The sequence below is a fragment of the Carassius gibelio genome, chromosome B20, assembly GCF_023724105.1.
Source record: "Carassius gibelio isolate Cgi1373 ecotype wild population from Czech Republic chromosome B20, carGib1.2-hapl.c, whole genome shotgun sequence".
NCBI lineage: Eukaryota > Metazoa > Chordata > Actinopteri > Cypriniformes > Cyprinidae > Carassius > Carassius gibelio.
In genome coordinates, this window is record NC_068415.1 from 25108046 (window position 1) to 25116676 (window position 8631).

Here is an 8631-nt window from a genome sequence, read left to right on the forward strand (position 1 = left end):
CAGCGTGTCAGTTCTCATCACAGCACTCGTGCATCTGTGTCTCATGTTAAGACATTGGGACATCTCTCCTCAAAACATCTTTTGCTCCAGCAGAAGACCAGCCATGGAATACCATCTGTTTCCAATCCGAAGAGACAAGTCATATTTTCCACATGCATTTAAAAAAACAGTGGAGACATTGCCTTCTTGACAACTCCACTCATTTACAAAAGTTAACCTAACATAAAAAAAAGATTAACATGAACAGTTAAAGTTTAACAAAAACATTATAACCTGTTAATTGCTTAACCACAAGTTACCTTACAATATTTGTTGAAAGATTATTGCAATGAATCTTCTATTAACCAGAATGTGGGTGCAACTGCAAGGTTTATTTGCAGATTGGTGGAGGTTACACAAGATAAACCAATGGACAAAACAGCAAATAACAGCAACAAAGCACCAGAAAGCCCATGAGCTGTGTGCATACATACAGAGTTACACAGATACAGTATATGGGGTATAATATATCCTCCTGATTCACAACAAGTGCTAGATTTCACAGGACTTTGCCAGAAGTTGGAAAGCTAAGTGCTGGTAATTACTGTTAGGCAGAACCTGATGTGGGAGTTACAATTATATTTTTTATATTTATATCTTACTGCAAAATTGTCAGGGAGACTCATGTTGTCTTCATGTGTTCTCGGAAGTATCGAAAACACAAGTTTCCTAATCGAAAATTAGATCTGAACACCTCTCAAGCGGTATTTACTATTGGGAAATTTGGAAATAATTCTGATTCCAGAGCTTCCAAGTTGGGCGGGTCATAATCTAACATGGTCGAGGGGACAACCATTGCTGCTGACAATGCTGTTCTCACAACTACATCCTTTTGTCTTGTCACTAAAGTAGTGTATTTGTAGGTTAGATATGAAAGATAATCCGAAGTATATTGTATGTTTTATAAGCAGTGAAATGAGCATGTTTTTGACTGAAATGCAACTGAATGTTTATGATAGTCAACCAAGGGGATGCTACATTTTATTATTTCTAACATTAAAGCAGTTGAATACGACAAGCTCGTAATCATGACTTGATAAGCAGGAAATAGGAAAAATTTCCAATAGAATATGAAGGCAGCATTTTTCACCACCTCACCACAGTCACCTCAGTCACCAGATCCCAATCAGCAGAGCACTGATTGGCCGCACCTGCCTCAGCTCGTTAAGCCCCCATATCACTGCACTCTCTTTTTGTCTGGTCTACAATTTGCATAGCATTACCAAGCCTGACTACTTGCGTTTACTTACCCCTAGATGCTCCTTCGCTCCCTCGGATCACCTGCAAGAGACATTCTTCTATTAAACCTCAGCTAAAAGACTTGAATTCCTTTACTACCTTGAACTACTCCCTTTCAGACTACTGCCTGTTTGTCAGTAAACCTGTTGTTGAGAACTTCCCTCTGTGTTTCTGGCCTGTTTGCTGACAGAAAAACAGACCTACAAAATTTCCCTTACAACATGGGCATTCACCTCACCCTCACAAACCAGCAGATCTTCTTTTCACTCTCTCTTCCAAGATGGCCGTCCGATTGAGGGCTACTTAGAGGAGTTCCTAGAGTTTTCACATCAAGTGCCCTGAAGCGATGACACACTAAAGACCATTTTTTGGTGCAGTTTGGATGATCACCTGTATCAACATGTTTCAGCGGGTGTCACGGTCATGCCCGCCAGCCACTCCACTCTAAATCCCTATGATGAAAGCATCCTCCTTCACTTCAGCCCCCGACCAGAGACGAAAGATGGAAAAATTGATTAGGGATGGAGCTAAACTCTTCTGGACACTGGCCCTCCTAATCTGATTGGGTGGTTTTAAATAACTTTGACAAAAACTACAAGGGCACACAGGTGTTTTCAATGTCAATCTGGAAACCAAGTCCTGATTACAGGGTACAGAGATCATTAAGCATGTGCTTTAAAGAAGAAATAAACTCTGTTAATGTAAGGTTGCAAGGTTTGTGTCAAATCTTTAAAATATGCACCACTATTTGAAATATTCTTCTAGACTCTATCCACAGAGTGGTTTAATCTCAGATAACCGCACCCCTAAGCACTTGTGTTGGAACCTTTCAGAATTAACTGCTATATGGATAAGACCTTCTAGCATCTAGTCTTTACAAGACTACCCTGGTATTACCCTCCTATAATTGGCATCAATTACTGGAACTTGTGAAGTCATTGTGTAGCCTTCCATTTTTCCCTTTGTCTTATTTTATGAGTTAGCTTTAACATTTACTTTGTACTTAATAGTGTTGAGAATGGTTTCTTTAAATGCTATAATTTAATGACATGAAAAACAGTGACAAAATACAGTTGCCATCCCATAATGCCTGTAACACTGTCACTTTATTTTACTGTAAAGTTCTGGCAAACACAGGTGCCACATTTTTTCCATAAACTGAATAAAAATGGTCCCTTCTGAAAAAACAAACAAACAAACAAAAAAACACCACATGTGCAACTTGCTAACTAGCACATTATTTGGAAAGGCGATTTGCAGAGATTCATAAAAAAACAACAACAACAAAAAATTTTTTACTAGATGTGTATACTCAGTTCTGTAGATGAAGCTCAATCATGAATGAAAAGTAACGTTAATTCTCTGTGTCTTCAGTGGCTCAAATGTCGACTGACGACTGCTATGTTCATTATTACATCCAGCAACAAAACGATCAGTAACAATCAACAACAATCGCTTAATCTAAGACATTCTTCCACTGCACCAGGGTCAACACAATGGCTGACGGCTCACAGCTCACTCAGGGCGGGTCTTAAGTTAAGACGGACTTGTCAATCAACTATCATGGGAGGGGCCTGTGCAGAACTATGTCATTCTGACAGGAATCACAGAACAGCTTGATTTGATAAAGGGGATTTTAAAATAGGGATTAAAAAATTATAATAATAAAACACTGGGTGGGTTTTTATCATTTTACCAACACACATTTAAGTTCAAACAACAACAAAAGTGAATTTTGCATCCATTGACCCCTTTAATGAAAAGTCTATAACATACTTTGGTTAAAATGTCTCAATGGTAGTGTAAAACAAAACGCCTTTTACCCTGTCAAAAACAGCTCTTTTCAAAGCAAGCCGTTTTAGTGCATTTCCGTTTAAATGCTAATGAGCTGTAAACTGTAAACTTTAGCCTCATGAAACTTGCTAACTAGCACATTATTAGGAAAAGTGATTTGCAAAATTCATAAAAAAAAAAAAACCTACAACTTAGACTCAATACTTCTGGAGGTGAAGCTAAATCACGCAAACATAGATGCATTTAGACAGATCAGGGGGATGCATTCCCTTGAAAAACAACACTGCGTCTTCAGTGGATCAGATGTCATAAGTAAATGATGACTGCTATATTCATTATTTCATCCGACTACAAAAAACCTCAATCGCTTAGAGACATTCCCCATTAAACATTTTTCACAAACAGCTACATGTCTGGGTTAAATGGGTTGCATTTGTATGTGTAATTATAGCACAATCCTCAACAATACCCAAACCCTGTTTATGGCTGTGAAGAAGCACGAATGAATGTGAAACTTATTTACCCATATTTATCTTCAAGACAGTAGATAACAGACAAAGTAGAGACATGAATCTAGGTAAAATGTATGAAAAGCATAATTTATAGATTTTTAAAGTTAAAGGAAGGGATGTTTACATTACGAATATAAAGTTATTTTCCACAACAGTCATGTTCAGACTTGCTCTATCAGCAGCAGAGGTCTGTCAATAGATTAATCCCTAGAAAATTTCATTACTTAGTACATAGTCAAATCAAGTCAAGTCACAAAATACATTGCGTCAAAGCAACTGAACAACATTCATTAGGAAAACAGTGTGTCAATAATGCAAAATGATTAGTTAAAGGCAGTTCATCATTGAATTCAGTGATGTCTTCTCTGTTCAGTTTAAATAGTGTCTGTGCATTTATTTGCAATCAACTCAACGATATCGCTGTAGATGAAGTGACCCCAACTAAGCAAGCCAGAGGCGACAGCGGCAAGGAACCAAAACTCCATCGGTGACAGAATGGAGAAAAAAACCTTGGGAGAAACCAGGCTCAGTTGGGGCCAGTTCTCCTCTGACCAGACGAAACCAGTAGTTCAATTCCAGGCTGCAGCAAAGTCAGATTATGCAGAAGAATCATCTGTTTCCTGTGGTTTTGTCCTGGTGGTCGTCTGAGACAAGGTCTTTACAGGGGATTTGTATCTGAGGCTCTAGTTGTCCTGGTCTCCGCTGTCTTTCAGGGATGTAGAGGTCCTTTCTAGGTGCTGATCCACCATCTGGTCTGGATACGTACTGGATCCGGGTGACTGCAGTGACCCTCTGATCTGGATACAGACTGGATCTGGTGGCTACGGTGACCTCAGAACAAGAGAGAAACAGACAAATATTAGCGTAGATGCCATTTTTCGAATGATGTAGCAAGTACATTAGGTGTTATGGGAAGTGTTCCCGGTTCCGGTTTACCTAATTAATGCAGCCTAAAAATCCTTTAACGGATTTGGAAATGAAAAGTATATTAGTATGTTATGTGTAAGCCAGGTTAAAGAGATGGGTCTTCAATCTAGATTTAAACTGCTAGAGTGTGTCTGCCTCGCGAACAATGTTAGGTAGGTTATTCCAGAGTTTAGGCGCCAAATAGGAAAAGGATCTACCACCCGCAGTTGATTTTGACATTCTAGGTATTATCAAATTGCCTGAGTTTTGAGAACGTAGCGGACGTAGAGGATTATAATGTAAAAGGAGCTCATTCAAATCCTGAGGTGCTAAACCATTCAGGGCTTTATAAGTAATAGGCAATATTTTTAAATCTATACGATGTTTGTTTTTTCAAATTGGTGTGTTTCACCAGGCCGCGCAGAAATATAAAACAGAGTATCATCAGCATAACAGTTATCTCCCAAGGGTAACATATAAAGCGTGAAGAGTAGCGGCCTTAGTATTGAGCCTTGAGGTACTCCATACTGCACTTGTGATCGATATGATACATCTTCATTCACTGCTACGAACTGGTGGCGGTCATATAAGTACGATTTAAACCATGCTAATGCACTTCCATTAATGCCAACAAAGTGTTCAAGTCTATGCAAAAGAATGTTGTGGTCAATTGTGTCAAATGCAGCACTAAGATCCAATAAAACTAATAGAGAGATACAACCACGATCAGATGATAAGAGCAGGTCATTTGTAACTCTAAGGAGAGCAGCCTCAGTACTATGATACGGTCTAAATCCTTACTGGAAATCCTCACATATACCATTTTTCTCTAAGAAGGAACATAATTGTGAGGATACCAGCTTTTCTATTATCTTGGACAGAAAAGGGAGATTTGAGATTGGTCTATAATTAACTAGTTCTTTGGGGTCAAGTTGGGTTTTTTATTTGATGTGAGGCTTAATAACAGCCAGTTTGAAGGGTTTGGGGACATATCATAATGACAATGAGAAATTAATAATAGTCATAAGAGGTACTATGACTTCTGGAAACATACTCGATCTCTCTCTCTGTACAGTATATATATATATATATATATATAGGGCTTGACATTAACTTTTTGCTTTGGTTTTCCATATATGTTGGTTTTCCATAAACATATGTTTTGAGTGGACTGATGAGTGTTCAGTAGCCTTTCAGCAACTGAAAGATGCTCTGACATCTCCACTTGTCATGGCATTCCCAGTTGATCAGCCATTTACATTGAGTATGGATACATCCAATACAGCTATTGGTTCTGTCCTGTCTCAAATTCAATTTGGCAAAGAGCGAGTTGTTGCATACGCTACTCGTGTACTTACCTCGTCTGAATGAAAATGGTCCACTTACGACAAAGAACTGTGGACAATAGTTTGGTCATTTGGGCATTTTCATCACTACTTAGGTAACAATCATAAAACGGCAGTTACTCATCACAAACCTCTTGTTGGCCTGAGAAAATTTAACTTTGATATTGATCCCATGGAATGTAGTGGTCGGCTATGGAGCTTGATCCGTATGAATGGGTGATCATCCACAAAGATGGCAAGAGCCATATTAATGTGGATGCAATGTCTCGTGTTCCTATATATTCATCTACAACTCCGACACCTCTCACACAGACAGTATCTATTCAAACAGATGACTTGCCTTCCACTTCTCAGACTGCTGTTTTGGTTGGTGTAAATGGTACAGAAAGTCAGCCTAAGGTGGAGTCACAAATTTGTCTGATGGAATGTGAAAATGATGGGTTGTCTGAGTCGACTGTGCAGTTGCTGTGTACCTCTTTAGGTGAGGGGGAAAGGACATTGAATACCACCAGAAAACAGATGATTTGCTCTCACAGGTCTATAGTTGGGTTGAAAATCCGAAGAGACCTGATGTTAGACAAGTAAAGGGGAAATTGAGACAACTTTGGTGGCAGGTTCCCCGTATGGTGTTGAAAGGTGGAGTCTTGTGTCGAACAGCCTGTAGTGCTCCAGGTAAACCTCAAACTTATCAGGTGGTCATTCCTGATGTTCTCATTCAGGACACTTTATACTATTTGCATGGTGATCCCTGTTCTGGGCTCTACAGTGCTGAACGTACACTGAAAAGAGCTCAGAGTTTGTTTTTATGGCCAGGAATGAGACGTGCCATTGAACAGCATTGTGAGTCATGTGAAGCTTGTGAATCTCGGAAGAAGCCTGTTCCTCAGCGAAGAGCACCTCTCTAGTCTATTAGTGCTTTACGACCTTTTCAGTTTGTGTATACTGATATCACAGAACTGCCTGTCACTTCCTGTGGTAATAGGTATGTGTTGGTGGTGCAAGATCATTTTACTAAATGCATCAATTCATATCCTATGGTGGACCAAACAGCCAGTGCAGTGGCATGGTGGTTGTGTGACCAGTACATACCTGAACATGGTGTTGCAGAGGAATTGTTCTCTGATCAGGAACGTCAGTATGAGTCTGAGATTTTGCAGGATATCTGTAAGAGATTACATTATTAAAAAGAGAACTACACCTTTACCACCCCATGGTAATGGAATGGTAAAACTGTTTAATAGAACATTAAAGGATCAATTAGCAAAGGTTCTTTTTCAGAGTGGTGGTGAATGGGACCAGTACTTATCTGCAGTTGCACTGTCATTTAATGCTACACCTCATTCTAGTACTGGGTACTCACCATTCTTCTTGGCTTATGGTCGTGAACCTCGTTTACCGGCACACATGTACCTTGATTCTCCATCAGATGGAGCCATGGACACTACACAGACTTATGGTTCAGCTCTAGTCAAACGTATGAAACTGTGTTTTGAGAAGTGCTTAACATTAGTGTAGATCAGAGACTTAAGCGTGAGTTACTACTTTAATAGGTATGAGAAATTCAGGCCTTTTAAAGTGGGTGACCTGGTGTGGATGAATGATCCAACCACACAGAGAAAGAAACTTGAGCCAAAATGGACAGGACCACATCAGGTGCTTACACTGGATATGGCAGTTATTTTTTACACAGTGTTGAATGTGAGAAATGTGAATGCAGAACCTAAGGTAGTTCACTATGAACGTTTGAAGCCCTATAGGTCTAAGTGGAAAGAACGTCTCGGTTACGTACGTAACCCTCGTTCCCTGATGGAGGGAACGGAGACGTTATGTCGACCGACAAATGGGGTCTCACTTGGGAGGCCAATCATCTCTGAATTTAAGAGAAACGGCAATGAAAATTGGCTAGTGGATTAACATACCTGAGCCACTCCCGTACCGACATTTATAAATAGGGTGACAGGTGCATCCACTCATTAGGTTTTACACTGAGGAGCCGAGAACGTGTCCCGGCAACAGCGAATGGTTCAAGGTTGTGGCATGGGGACATAACGTCTCCGTTCCCTCCATCAGGGAACGAGGGTTACGTACGTAACCGAGACGTTCCCTATCTGACGGTCACTACGAGTTATGTCGACCGACAAATGGGGTCCTATGGAAAACGCCACAACCTGAACCTCGTCACAACCCTGTGGCGCTGCAATTGTTGACAAGCCCTGGCGTGCCACAAAAGCTACGCTTAAGGTCGTAACCTTCCCAAAGCCCCAGCGCAAATTCACTGACCTTGGTACCGAAGGGGCCAAAGGGTGAGTACATCGCTGCTGGAGAAGGCCATGCTGCTGTTCCGCCCACATAAGTAAATGGAAGGGATTTCAACCTTCGGTGAAAGATTGCTTCAAATCTTCCCTATTTGTTCTTTCAGCTGGCAAGACAATGGGGAAGCGAGCCTTTAGGAAAGGCCGCTACGGAGACCACATCCTACCCGTAGGGAGGTGACATGTGGATATACCGATATGGACTGACCCAGGGGGCAGTACTACATATGGAAGGGGTCTCTGAGGCAGGTCCTACCTTGGAGTAGGGATGGAACGGCTGCCAGAAGAGACTGACAGAACGGTCTGTCAAGGGAAGACACGGGTTTGCCAAGAGGGAAACCTTACCATGGAAGAATACACATATGGGATTACCCGTAGGGAACCCAGCCATATGGACACCTAGCCCAGTACAGGGGCTGACCGGCTCCGGGCATGCTAACGCCAGTACTGGGCCTGGCGACAGACTGCTCCGCCAAGTCTGAC